General features: G+C 39.4%; 1 pseudogene; it reads right to left on the reverse strand.

Annotated features, from left to right (window-relative positions):
- Positions 1-5736: 5736 nt before the first annotated feature.
- On the reverse strand, positions 5737-6695 carry LOC148109504 (olfactory receptor 4K14-like; annotated as a pseudogene).
- Positions 6696-14274: the final 7579 nt, after the last annotated feature.

Genomic DNA, 14274 nt, shown 5'->3' on the forward strand with positions numbered 1-14274 from the left:
TTTGGAGGAAGATCAAGGAGGAAGAGATTAAAAAAAAAAAATTTCCCCATGAATAGGAATGGAATTTTACTTCAAATGGAAATCCTTAAATTTGGGGGCTCCCCTTTGAGAATTCAGAATTTAGAAATTATATTAAAAGATTCTTTACACAAAATAATTTGATTTAAAAGCTTTTTAGATATTGATGTTAAAAAATATTGATACCTCACAGAGAATTAAAAGAGGAAGCAGCTGATCTCTTAATGACTGCAGGTAAAGAAGAATGTTTAAGAGGCCTTCAACTTCACAGGAACATCCCAGTGACTGACTCTCTGTCCATAAACAACACATTTTATGAGGTCACAGTTTTTGATTTAATATATCCTCACGATGTATTTCTCAGAATGCATCCTGGATAATTAAGAGAGACTTCTCACCTAAGCAAATCCTTGTAACCAAGCCTTAAGAACAACTATTCCTGCAGATGGATAATGTCAACAATTATCCAGCGGTTCTCAGTCATGACTGTGAATTAGAATTACCTGAAGCAGCTTACTGTAAAAGCACATTTCTGTGATGCATTCCCAGAATTCTAGTTCAGCAAAGCAATGATGGATTCAGGATCTTTGCAGTCTGAAAAGCATCCCAGGTGATTTTAATGTAGGAAGTCTTCAAATTATACTTTGAAAAACAATGTATGCTCTATTTTGTTTACCTTATTTCAAAATAGGAAGGTGCATTTCATAAGCACTTCCTCAAAATTCAAAGAAGATTCTCTATTAAAAACCTATGGTGCAAGGGAAGCCTGGGTGGCTCAGTTGGTTAACTGTCAGACTCCTGATTTCAGCTCGGGTCTCAATTTCAGAGTCTTAGGTTCGAGCCCCGCATTGGGCTATATGCTGATTGTGAAGCCTACTTTAAAAAAAAAAAAATCTACGGTGGAATTTAACAAACAAAACAAAAGAGCAAAGGGCATTTAAAAAAAGAAAGTGGGGGGACAGAGAAGCTGACTCTTAGCTATAGAGAAGAGACTTACCAGAGGGGAGGTGGTTGGGGAGGATGGGTTAAATAGATGATGGAAATTAAGGAGTGCACTTGTGATGAGCACTGGTTGTTGCATGGAAGTGTCAAATCACTATATTGTACACCTGAAACTAATATTACACTGTATGTTAACTAACTGGAATTTTTAAAATTTTTAATTTATTTATTTAAGGGGGGGAGAGAGAGAGGGCAAGCACACAACCTGAGGGACTGGCAGAAGGAGAGGAAGAAGCAGACTCCCCGCTGAGCTGGGCCTCCATCCCAGGACCCTGCGATCATGACCTTAGCTGAAGGCAGATGATTAATGCACTGAGCCACCCAGGCACCCCAACTAACCAGAATTTAAATAAAAACCTAAAATACAATCTATAGCCCCCTGGGAACTGACAATGACAAATTCTCTACAAAAGCCCATGGCTGGGGAAAACCGGTGACTTTGCTCACTGAAGTTTCACTAACAACTCAAACAGGCATGTTTATCCACTCCAGACAACTAAAATCCAGGGATTTCTGCATCTAAAGTGATGGTGCAAGAGTGCACATCCATTTCATGGAGCTGGCCAAAACAAGACAGAGAGCTGAGCAGAGACTGGGGATGAGACAAGAGCCATGGATACTTCTAAAAAGCCAGAAACACTTATGGGATCTAGCATCTATTTCAGCATTTACTACAGGTCTGGTTCTGAGCTAAAAATGCTGGATGTGTGTGTGGGGTGTGTGTGTGTGTGTGTGTGTGTAATAACAGGACAAATATAGAATCCTCAGAAATCAGAGAAAAAGTGAAGTAATAAGGTAAGCCGTCCCTAACCATGGGGACTGGATTAAGTTTCCCTCTCCTACCCTGTCAGATACCATGTTTATCTCGATCATAGCTCTCATCTGACGGCATATTTTATAACCCTTTCCTTGCTTTTATTCCACTACAAAGACAATGTGTGTTCTTAAATACTCTATGTCCACTACTAACTCTGTTCATGTAATCCAAAATACAGCAGGTGCTTGACATTTATGAATTGAATAAACAAATGTATAAAGAGTATTAGACATATCTTGATTAAAATGGCTATGTCTAAAGTCTACAAAGTCAAAAATCAGTATTACACCAATAAAAACTAAAGAAATTAATCCTAAGTCACATAGATTTCCTTTTCAATTCTCTTTTCTATATTCCCCCCCCCCATGTTATAGGCACTATGGAAGCACTGCAGAATCTGAAATGACGACGCTAGGAGGCTTCTACCAAAAGAATGCAGTCTCAATTGAAATAGAAGACACTAAAAGACTGGCCCCTTCTCTGAATCTAGTTCTCAGGAACTCTCTGGAAGCCCTCAATTTTGGATTTTTAATTAGGACGACCTATAAACAGTACTAGTCACCCCCACACTGAATAACCACAACTTATTTCCCCAGTCATTTTGGGGACCAGACTGACCACAACTGCCGTCTGACCCACACAACTCTGAAATCACTGCCATGTCGCTGACACATGGTTGCCCAAGCTTGGGACAAAGTTCGGGAATACAAATTACTCATTCCCTAAACATATCTATTGTGAAAAGATCACCACAATACAGGCCCCAACTACATGGCCGGTTGAAGGGGGGGCTATACCAGAAGCCTATCCAGAGAACACTCAAGACCGGCCATTATGGGGCGCCGTCAAGGGCATGCCTTGCAGGAACAGCAAACAAAGAGGGGACACTGCACGAGGAGAACCCAGGGACCACGATCTTCCACAACCAGACCCCGAACTAAGATGTGATCCCGATCTTCTCCACGACCCGGCGCCGCCTCTACCCGGGCGTGCTGACGTCCCACCTACCTGATGTTGATCCAGTGTCCCTAACGAGTGGCTGGTGACATCTCCGGAGTCCTCAACAGGAAGCAGGCCATGCCTTGCGGGAGTCCCCGCCGGCAAGCACACCCACGTTCCTCAGGAAGGCCTCGCCGCCCTTCAAGGAGTCCACACCCACCCGAGGTCTCACACAGGCAGCCAGGCTTGCTCCAGCGTGTGCTCCACCAGTGGTACACCCTGCCCGAGGCCCTCTGGACACCACCAGCTGCCCCAGCCCGGTGGAGCAGGAGACGGCAAGCACAGAGGCCTGCAGGAAACCAAGCCAGCGCCGCACCACGTTGTTTGTTGGCGGCCCTCCCAGCAGCCCCTGCGGCGCCCGCCCAAACTCCCTGCTGCGCCTGCGCTTCTCCTGCCCAGGCTCCACCGCAGTCTGGAGCCCTTGCATGTTCAGCACGCCTGGGGCGGTGCACAGTGATGCTCCGCAGACGGGTTTCTGGGGCACGCTCCCTGCCTTAGCTCAATATTGACTCTTGATGCTGTTTCTTTTGAGGTTTATTTCAAGATTTCAGAGGCAGCAGAAATGCCCTCCCAGCCGGGCCTTATTGGGCTGGAGGGCGGGGGAGAGGGGTCGGGATGCCCAACACTTTTTTCCCATTTGTTCAGAGGGAAATTCAAAAGTCCCCACAAAATTTTAAAATAAAGGCATTAAGAGGAAAACATGCAATAGACTCCCATAGAAATGATGTTCATTTATAACAGGATTTAACCTGTTATAAAGAAACAATATATTTTCCTCCTTTTTTATTTCAATGTATTCTAGCATGCTTATAAAAATACAACTTTTAACCTTCATATTTTAAGCCTTCTTTTGCTCTCTTAAACAATCTAAGAGAAGAGTAAGGTGTCATCTTCCTAAAAGGTATTTTTGTACCCACTCTTTGTTTGTTCTAATTGAAGTATAATTGACATACAATATTCTCTATTAGTTTCAGGTATACATCAGAGTGATTCAATATTTTTATACTTTATAAAATGATCCCCTCAGAAAGTCTAGTTAGTGTCAACTTACAAAGTTATTACTGTATTATTGACTATATTTGCTATGCATCAAATCCCTGATTTATTAATTTTATAACTGGAAGTTTGTATTTCTTAATATCCTTCTCCTACTTTGGCCACCTCCATCCTGCTCCCATCTGAGAACCACCAGTTTGTTCTCTAGATTTGTAAGTCTGTTTCTCTTTGTTTCTTTTGTTTTTTTTACACTTCACATATAAGTGAAATTATAAGGTACTTGTCTTTCTCTGTCTGACTTATTTCACTTACCATAATACCCTCTAGGTCTAGCCATTTTGTCTAAAGGGTAACATTTCATTCTTTTTTAATGGCTGATTAATATTCTGTATTTCCATTCATCCACCCTTAGACCCAGGGGTACTTCCATATCTTGGCTATTGTAAATAATGCTGCAGTGAAAATAGAGTGGAGCTTTTAAGCTCCTTAATTGTTCACATATATGGGTGTAATTGGTCATAAAATTTGACAAGTCCAAAGTCCATAAAATCAAAACACAGTATTACTACAGTGGCAAGCAAGAAGATTCCTGAGAAATTTTTACCAAGGCAGTTTTCAATCTGTGTTTTTAGTGTCTATGAAGATGTATGAGATTACAGGCATAAGGAAAGCCAGAAGTACCCAGGAATATGCTTCTCCTTATTGAAAACATTGTCCAAAATTATTGGAAGTTTCATCCAGTTACTCAAGTAATCCAATCATTGCCCATTTCTCTCCTTTCGTTTGATGTTTTGGAATCAACATACAAGAAAATTCATTGAATTCTTTGACATTAGTTTAGTTAATACAGAAGTCAACTGTTGCTTATGATTGTCTTTTTCAGGATCCAAAGACATTTAAAAACTCAGCATAAAATCTGACGCTGTGGTACTCAAACACACTTGCTAATAGATGACACCACAAGGGACAGAATCAACTCGGTAAGATACAATGTAGATGTAGAGTTTATTTATAGTCTGTGGGTTAAAATTTATTAATTTCTTAATCCAATGCATTTTAAATAGTAACACAAGAGCTTAATTTACACCATGAAATATTGAGCCATAAAATACTGATTCCCCGTGTGAAAATTAACTTCTGTAATTGAATTTCACAATTGAATTGAAAGTTTAAGCATAATACACACATAATTCCCAAGAAAAAGTATACTTTTTAAATCAATAGGATCTTGAAATAGTGTCTTTTTCCTCCTCTTGGCCTTTCACAACCATGAGAAAGAATCATAGAGCATTTTATTCTCACACTAGCTTACTTCTGCTGAATGTCTCCTGTCCTGAATGCTTACAAAATGACAGCTCTTGCTATACTAAACTATGATTAGGAAATTAAAATCACTTTCTATAAATATTGTAGACAAAATAAACTAGGAAGAGAAATCTGGTTTAACAAAGAGAGAAGGAAAATTGAAAGTCCATTCCAAAGTGAATGTGTGGGGTTGAATGTGTATGTACATGTATGTCTGTTTACATAAAGTTATATCGCATAGTAATTACTATGTGATTATACTAAATTATATTACAATGCAGTTATATTATACTTATAAATTACATTTATAATATAAAATGACATAATAAAATTATAATAATTATTATAGTGTAATATAAATCTTACATTATAAGGTAGTGATACTATAAAGTTGTAAAATTTTGTTTGAAGTATGAAATTATATAGCATAAAACTATATACATGATTTTTGTTATTATCCACAACTATTTCTCTGTAATATAACACAATATGAATTACATCCATAAAACATCAGAATGAAATCTTTAAGCAGAAATCCTATGAGAGAAATGATATCCCCTGAATGAGTAAGAACATGTAGGTTTGTAGAAAGCTGGAATTCAGTAAGAAGTCACATGTTGGTTATACAGTTTCTTCAGAGCTGTTTTCATCTCTTTATTTCTCAATGTGTAGATAAGGGGGTTCAAGAGTGGAGTAAAAATGGTGTAAAACACAGACAGGAGCTTGTCCACAGAGAAGCGATTGAAAGGCCACACATAAATGAAAATGCAGGGCCCAAAGAAGAGCGTGACTACCATGATGTGTGCAGGGCAAGTAGAGAGTGCTTTGGCTACCCCACCAGCAGCACGCTGTCAGACAGTGATAAGGATAGCAGTACAAGAGACCAAGAGGAGCAGAAAACAGCTCATGGAGAGCCACCCACTGTCTGAAATCATAAGTATACCCAAGACATAGGTGTCCATCAGGCAAGCTTGATCATGAGAGGAAGGTCACAGAAGAAGCTGTCCACCTCATTGGGGCCACAGTAAGGTAAATTCACAGTAAAGGCTACTTGACTGATGGAGTGCACAAATCCAGTGACCTATGGAACCAACACCATCCCCATGCAAGTCTGCCGGCTCATCATGGTCATGTGATGCAAAGGTTTGCATATAGCCACATATCTGTCATAGGCCATGGAAACCAGAAGTACCATCTCAGCCCACCAATAAAGTGCAAGAAGAAGATTTGAGCCATGCATCCTCCAAAGGAGATGAGCTTTCACTCACTAAGAAAGTTCCTGATCATCTTGGGGGTGGCAAATGAGGTGAGCCATATGTCTAAGAAAGATAGATTTCCCAGCGGGAAGTACATAGGAGAGGAGTGCAAGTGGGGGGTCAGAAATCACAGAGACCACAATGATGAGGTTACCCAGCACAGCGGCCACATAGATCCCAGAGAAAAATATAAAGAAAAAATGCTGGAGATGTTGTGAAGTGCAGAGTTCATACAACACAAATTCTGACACCAAGGAATAATTCTGCAACTCCATTATCTCCAGTTTCAGACTGTTCTGAATCTATATAAAGAAAAGAGGTGGACATGAAAGGGCCTGTCAACTACCAGACACATGAAAGTGATCACCTAAACTTTATCTGAATATAATCTTAATTTGTAAGACATAGTATAAAATACAATACAAGAACAATTAAAGCCAAGCCCAGCAATAGAGTTTGAGGTTCTCCCACGTTAAGGCTGCTGGTGCAGCCATCTCCACAATGCTTGCTTTGAAATCTTGACAATCCAGACTCCTTCAGGGACTTCTCCTGGTAGTAGTGGAACCACCTCCTCCTTCCGTATTCATTTGCTCACTCACAAGCTCACTCATTCAGACCAGGTCTATGTAACACTGACAGTTTCCCATTCTCATTCAGTTAATAAAGCACTCAGTATAAAGGGAAATAAATCAATTAACCTAGGGTTCATACAGTTCTCCGAATCCCACATTTTATTACTGCTCTTGTCATCTCTATTAATCAGTTGGGTTTGGGATTAAAAAGCCAATGATCCAATTCATTTGTAGATTTATTGTGTATAAACTGATGACTTACGACAGGATTTAAGAATGGCTTCAATGAAAGAAATATTTTTCAAGATCTTTCGACAAGGGCCAGAGCATAAGACTATGCAATAATTTGGGGGGGGTAGCTTTCACAGTATACATGAGTACCGATAAGTTCAGCATTTGATTAAAAACATAGTTCTGAACTTCCAGAAGAACTGAGATGCGATGGATAGGTCTCACTATCAGTTTATCATGAGAAATGAGGTGGTACCCCAGTCTTCTCACTAGGAGGAAGATATTGTATAAACGTTTTTATAAAGATATTGTACAGAATTCTTCATGAGTGATTTCACAAAAGATGCAGAACTGTCCTTTGCATGAACTTGTATTATGTTGGCCCTTTACAAAATTGAAGACTATAACATGAAATAATCGTTTGGCAAGGCTTCTCACAGGGAGCTAAAGTTACACATTCCAGATCTGAAATATTCTAATGATGTGAACATGATAGAGTGATAGAATTAAAAAATCTAGAGGAATTAATGGTTATTGTATCTGTTTTAGTCCACTCAAATAGCACCAGTCTCCACCAGGTTTTTGTAAGGATAACAGGAACTCAGATTCTTTTGTTCATCTTGAAGTTTTCTAACTGGATTATATTAAAAGATTTAATTGCAGGACTTTTTAGGAAGAGGTGCTACCCCTCTTTAGAATGGGATTATGTATCTTACTGTTAAACACTGCTGTGGACAAGACGGAAATCTTCACAATTCAGGATCTCTTAAACCAGTTTAGTTAGATGACCCTGACACAAACTAGCATACATATTACAGACCACAACGGCCATTCTTTTATTGATATATTTATGTTCTATGGCCATGAGAATTTTCACATGTAAACCTAAAACATAACTGGCTTTCATTTAGTGTTTTCTAGAGATTTCCCAAATGGAAAACTTGGGAAACAAAAATAAAGAAATGTTTTAAATTAAAGATGCTCTGAAATCAGATACTGGTGATGGTTGACCAACTCTGTAAATATACTAAAAACCATTGGATTGTACCCTGGAATTGAGTGGACTTTAAAGTATGTAAATGATATATCAATAAAACACTTTTGAAAATGGATGCTGAAATAAGTGGAATAAATGAGCTTACATAGGGCTCTGATTTCAGAGAACACTATCATTTACTAAGGCATTTTAAAGATTGTTAAATGTTAAGTTTATAATCAGAAACAAGGAGGTTGATTTTGTATACCTACAAATGCTACTTAGGAAACAGATACAACAATGACAAAATTTGATTTTAACTGACAAGCTAATATTATTTCCTCCAACAATTTTAAAGTAAAAAATAATGGGATGAATTAGTCTCTGGTTGACCTCTATGTTTGGACATACATTCACCAGATGTCTATCAAAGGCTATTTACTAACCTGGCGTTAGAAGGTCACTGCTGGTGCTGCAGACCCCTCAACTTGTATTTCAAATCTACTATCCTTCAATGGAACTTTCGAAGACATACAAATTTTTTATTCTATAGAGGATTTAATAATCTTTTTCTCTTCCTCCTCATCCTGGAAAATAATTACAAAAAAGCATCACTTTAAGAAGCTAGAGAAGTTCAGATTTGAGTCTTCTTTGGACCTTAGATATAAATATCTATATCCTCTCTCCCATCAAATAAAGAATTCCTTAAAGATGGGACATTGATAGCCAATTACCATAATGGAGCTTGGGAATATATTCAAGTGGAAATTTTTGCTAATAAGTCAGGTTAATTTCCCCGAGTGACAAAAGAAGAAAGATTTTAAAGACATCAGGTTCTATAAACACAGGTACAGTTATTTTAATAGTTTAAGCAGAATAATGTGTACCCTTATCCAGTTAATAGACTGTAAAATGTGCCTCTCCTTTAGATAATAAAATTAACAAGTTACATTTTAAAAATATACTGAAAATCTGCCAACCTTGCACATTATTTTATGTAACTTTGATCAAGCATAGTACTTTGGAACATCAGATTTATATGTGCCAAAATATTTGCTTTCTCCAGATTTATATGTTCATGAATAATGAAATCTCCTAGTATCTGGGTTACTTTGCACACCACTTATAATTGTCATCTCACCTACCTCCCCAAATCATTTGAGGTTAATTCAGGTTTCTTTTGCTGATGGTTGTATGCTGATTACAAAAATCTTAGAATTTTCCGATGAATGATAATCACATTTACAACAATTCACATGGCATTCAATTCCATATTAGGTGTATAAGTACAACCCAATTTATAAGGGATTTCACTGACAAGACAGCATCTAAGTATAGTAAAAAGTCTCATGTTTTATATTGGCTTAAATAATTGTATTTCTCTTAAAAGGAATCACAAAACTTTTCTAAGTTTTTTTCTCTTTTGAAAACACACAAAGAATAATTGCTGAATAAAAATTGTAGAAGTAACCTATATGCATCAATGTCATTTGTTTTTAATATACAGTCATTATGTGGATACCAACATACTAGGTAAAGCCAAGAATTGCTGAGAAGCTTCTGATAACCAACAGAGTCAATGTTTGATTTGGAGTTAGGAAAAGATTTCCTAAACATGATAATTAATATTATGTGTCAATCTGGGGGAATGTTGTTGAATGAAATTACCATTGAAATTGACGAACTCCGAGTAAAACAGGTTTCCCTCCAGGAGGTGGGTGGGCCTTACCCAATCAGTTGAAGGCCTGAATAGAAGAAAAAGACCAGCCTTCCCAAGCAAGACAGAACTCTAGGAGATTGTCTTTGAATTTCATCTGCACCATCAACCCTTCTGAAACTCTAGCCTTCCAGTCCACATCATAGATTTAGATTCTGAACTTGCTAGGCTCTTTAAAACATATAAGCCATTCCTTGTAATAAATCTCTCCCTCTTTCTCTCTCTCTCCATCTTTTTGTCTGTCACTCTGTCTCTGTCTCTGTCTCTCTCTCTTTATGTCTGTCTCTGTCTCTCTCTCCTTCCCTTTCTTTTACCCGAAATCCCTGACTGATACCGTAAATATAAAGTCAGTAATAGAAGAATTCAGAAAGCAAAATATACAAAAATATGTAAAATTTAAAAAAATCTTTGTATTTTAGGAAGCATCACAATAGAATTTAAATCCAAGTACAAACTTGTTAACTGTATTTCCAATCTTGTGACCCCAAAGTCACTACATAGAGTTGTGTAGACTTTAAGTATTGGCCAAAGGGTCTATGGAGGCTGACATCCAGCCTGTGCCCCACCCATCCAACAAACAATATGTCCTAACCAGGCCTGGGTTTGCCCCTTGGAAGCACTTTTTCCTAATCCACACAAAGTTCCAGTGTGGTTATTTTAGCCCTGATGACATAGCCCTAATATCCTTAACACAGAAGAAGTATTTATAAATCAGTAAGTGAGAGAAACTTGAAGAGAAAGAAGAGGAAAGAACTTAAGAAAATTAATTTTTAAAAGGAAGAGGTCTAATAGGCCAATAAACATTAAAAAGTTGACCTCACTAAACAAAACTTAACAAGGCATACTTTATTCACATTTCAGATTTGGAATCAATACATCAGACTCGTGGTCAGGTCTTATGAAAATGGATAATTTCATAATAAAAATAGCAATTTAAATTTAAATAACACTTGACATCTCTCTCTATGCCAGGACTATGTCAGGTTGAGTCTTTCTTTCTTTCTTTCTTTCTTCTTTCTTTCTTTCTTTCTTTCAGATTTTATTTAATTATTTGACAGAGAGAGAGACAGCCAGCAAGAGAGGGAACACAAGCAGGGGGAGTGGGAGAGGAAGAAGCAGGCTCCCAGCGGTGGGGCCCGATGTGGCGTTCGATCTCAGGACCCCGGGATCATGCCCTGAGCCAAAGGCAGACACTTAATGACTGAGCCACCCAGGCACCCCAGATTGATTCTTTCAATTAATCCTCACAACAGTCTAATAAGAGAAACACCATCATTACCAGTTTATAAATAAGGAGACTGAGGCTATGTGTTTGGACACACACACTGTCAGTGGCAGAGTCGATGTTCTAACCCAGGTGCATGGGCTTCAGAATCTATATTCTTAAGCTGTGGAATGCTGCTTCCCTCACTGTTAATAAGAATATGTATCAGGGGGCACCTGGGTGGCTCAGTTGGTTAAGTGTCAGACTCCTGGTTTTGGCTCAAGTCATGATCTCAGGGTCATGAGACCATGCCCCAAGTTGGGCTCTGCACTCAGCCAGGAGTCTGCTTGGGATTCTCTTTGCCGCTCTTCCCCTCACCCCTGCTCATGCTCTCTCTCCCTCTCAAACAAATAAAATAAATAAAATCTTTAAAAAAAAAGAATGTAAATCAGCATAAATTTTTGATAGACACTTTGGAAATATAAATCAGGCTCCTTGAAAACTGCCAATAGATCTTGACTTAGTATTTCTATAATAAAAGATGTCTATTAAGAGGTTTGGATTAATAAATAAAAAATTATAACAATTTAATTCTGCCACAATACTAAAAATGAATTAAAGTAGATCACTGTGATAGAAAATAATGACAAGAAAAATAATATTTTCAATGCACATTTCAATATATTAAGAAAGGTCCATGGTGTTTTCTTTAAACAAAAAGGGGGGGGGCACCAAGCTATACGTGTAGTGCCCATTCTCCAATGCTCTGGTGAATGAAATCGACCATAATTGTCTTCCTCAGGGTACTTACATTCTCACAGAAAATGCAGACAACTGAACACAAACAAAATGGTAATTTATAATAAGTCTAAGGAAAAAATCAAGCAGGGTAAGAGATAGTGGGAATGCCAGAGTTTTCATGTGAAATAGGATGTTAAGAATAGGTCTCGTTGAGAGGGTGACTTCTGACCAAAGACTTAGAGGAGGACATGGGAGCGTCCACGTGTACATCTGGGGAAAGCCAAACACGGAGAGAACAGCCAGTGCAGAGGCACTTAGGTGGCTGCTGCCTGACAATGTTCACGCAACTCCTGTGACTAAAGTGGAATAAGGTGGAAAGTGGTTGGGATGATAAGCGATTGTGGGTGGTGCATAAATCCTGTAGGGCCCTGTAGACACTACCAGCACATGGCCTTCCCTTCTGAGTGAGGTGCTGAGTGTGAGCTTGGAGTAGAGGTCAGGCGTTAGGACGGCCCTAACTGCTCCTGTTGGAAAAGGCAAGGATGGAGGCTAGGAGGCCAGGTAAGCAGCAAGTTCACTAATTCAGGCCAGCTGTGATGATGGCTCATTCCACAAATGTACCCTGGAAGACAGAAGTAGTCGGACTCCAGATATATTCTGAAACTGCAGCCAATAGGATTTCCTGAAGATTTTTTTTTCAAGTTTTTATTTAAATTCCAGTTACTTGGGGAGAGTCCCAGATGACAGAGGAGTAGGAGACCTTAATTTCGTCTGGTCCCAGGAAGAAGGTAGATAGCTATCAAACCATCTGAACATCTGCGAACTCAACTGGAGATCAGAGAAAATAGCTGCAACTCTAGGAATAGAAAAGCGACCACTTTCTGCAAGGTATTAGGTGTGGAGAAGTGAATCCGAGGAGATTCATGGGAAGACAGACCACAGCGGGAGGAAACCCCATCAGCCAGCTACCAGCAAGTGATGTAGCAGTGGAGCAAAAATCGGAACTTTTAGAAGTCTGCTCTGGTGAGGGACATTGCTCGGGCTGCTATGCGGGGGCAGAATCCTAGCTGCAACAGTGTAGTCTCAGGATCCTCGGGGACAGGAAGACTGGGGGTGCCTGAGTGCAGCAGAGCTCTCAGGCATCAGAGCGGGAAAGCTGGCTGCGAAGAGTGAGCCTAGGAGTGGGCTCTTAGCTCAGCGTTGCCATAAACCAGGAACCACAGCACAGTCGGGCTCTCCGAGCAGGAGCCCCACAAATGGCAGAACTAGCGAGAACCCCCTTCTTTCCCTGTGAGGAGTAACTCAGGAGCACACCACAGGAGTCTGTTGGGTTTGGAGACTCGAAACGGGGTTGTGTGCCTGAGATAGAAATGCTCGGTCACATACCAGGTGACCATGGAGCGTGGACAAAGACCAGGGAAACAGGAGTGATTAACTTCTTTTCCCTGAGGGTACACGAAGGAGTGCCCCCCACCCCAAGCTCTCAGCTCTGGGGACAGAGACCGGGAGGCCACCATTTTCATTCCCATCCTCTAAAGCGGCGTGAAAAGCCTTCAGGGAACAAAAGCCACATAGAACAAACTGGAACAGATTACTTAGCTTGGCCCCTGGTAAGGGCGGTGCAGCTCCGCTGGGGCCAAAGACACTGTAGAATCAATGCAACAGGCCCCTCCCCCAGAAGATGAGCCGGAGCATCCAGCCAAGGCCAAGTTTACCAATCAATGAGAACTGCAGAACTCTGGGGCTAGGGGAATACAGCACATGGAATTCATGGCTTTTTTCCCACGATTCTTTAGTCTTTCAACCTTAACTTTTTTTAAAAAAATTTTCTTTCCTTTTTCAACCAATTTATTATTTTATCAACTCCTTTTAAAAATCTTTTTTATTTTTCATTTTTACAGTCACACTCTCTCCCTTCATTGTATTTAATCTTATTTTGTATATATATGAGTTTTTCTTTCTTTACAATTTTGGGATGCAGTTTCTACTTACAGACCAAAATACACCCAGAATCTAGCGCATAGCTCTGTTCTATTCACCTGTCTGATCATATTCTCTTTTTCATTTTTTCCTTTTTCTCTTCTTTTTTTAAATTTTATTTTTTAGTTTTTTGTATTATGATATGTTAGTCACCATCATTAGCTTTTGATGTAGTGTTCAATGATTCATTGTTTGTGTATAACACCCAGTGCTCGATGCAATATGTGCCCTCCTTAACACCCTTCACTGGCCTAGCCCATCCTCCCACTGCCCTCCCATTGAAAAACCCTCACTTTTTTTCCCGGAGTCCATAGTCTCTTTTGGTTCATCTCTTCCTCTCTTCCTCCCCCTCCATTTTTCCTCCCTTCTCCTAATGATCTCCCTGCTATTCCTTATGTTCCACAAATAAGTGAAACCATATGAAAATTGTCTTTCTCTGCTTGACTTATTTCACTTAGCA

This window comes from Ursus americanus, chromosome 9, assembly GCF_024610735.1.
Source record: "Ursus americanus isolate L20-20 chromosome 9, mUrsAme1.1.p, whole genome shotgun sequence".
Taxonomy (NCBI): domain Eukaryota; kingdom Metazoa; phylum Chordata; class Mammalia; order Carnivora; family Ursidae; genus Ursus; species Ursus americanus.